The sequence below is a fragment of the Saccopteryx leptura genome, chromosome 6, assembly GCF_036850995.1.
Source record: "Saccopteryx leptura isolate mSacLep1 chromosome 6, mSacLep1_pri_phased_curated, whole genome shotgun sequence".
Taxonomy (NCBI): Eukaryota; Metazoa; Chordata; class Mammalia; order Chiroptera; family Emballonuridae; genus Saccopteryx; species Saccopteryx leptura.
The window spans coordinates 45,909,800-45,910,790 of NC_089508.1; positions in this window are offsets into that span (position 1 = coordinate 45,909,800).

The window sequence follows — 991 nt, forward strand, 5'->3', positions numbered from 1 at the left end:
GCATGGCTTTTGACATAAGCAGTGATGTAATGTATAAAGCATGAAGACTAGTAATTTCTTTTCAACATATGTCACTTTACTGCTTTCTCTTAAATTGTCTTTACTGAGCTTTTAGCTTTAGCAAGGGTTGAGGCTTGTAGAACTGCTCGTGCTGCATTTTGAAGATCATCATACTCTCCCTGGGATTTGAGAAACCTCACCTTGTTTCCATCTGAATGGAGGGAGAATAACTGTCTGTTCTGAATGGAATATGCCAATATTTTAAGCTAGGGCTACAAAATATAAAGTTTACAGGAAAATAGACATTATAGCTAAAAGCTTCTAAAGTTCTCTTTTTTTTTGCTGTCACACCTGCAATCTTCTTGTTTGAGTACAAGTGAGTTCATCCTGTTTTACACGATATATCTGAAAAGTTATACATATGCATACATACATGTAATAAGGAGGAATATATAAAAGGTTACAAATTTACAATTATATCTGACCATTAATTTAGAGTTAATCTTTGATGATATATTTGAACACTTCATATTTCTGATCTTTGACCAACTTGAGTTAATAAGTTTCTAATTGGAGATGAATGTTTTCTGGTTTGATTTACCATGTTTTAACGTTATAAAGTTTATCAGAACTATGCTCTTATTACTCACAGCAACCTTCTTATAAAACTATAATGACAACATTACAAAAACATATATTTTTCATCATACAAACTGCACTGGGGACAAATGAAGTGATGATGCCAAAATTAAATTTTTGTCTGGCAGGCAGCTATATAAATGATGGCTTGAAATATTAGGTCATTAGCCGGTGCTCTAAAGTCTAACGTGGTGTGTAAAACTCAGTTGTGGAGTCAACACATAACGTCTTAAAGTGCTGATTTTGTAAAAGTAACTTTGCAAATTTTGGGGAATGCTTGAGTGTTTAGGAACCCTAAATTTTGTACTTTTATCTATCTTTAGAAATCACTGCTTTTAGAGATGAGAAAATA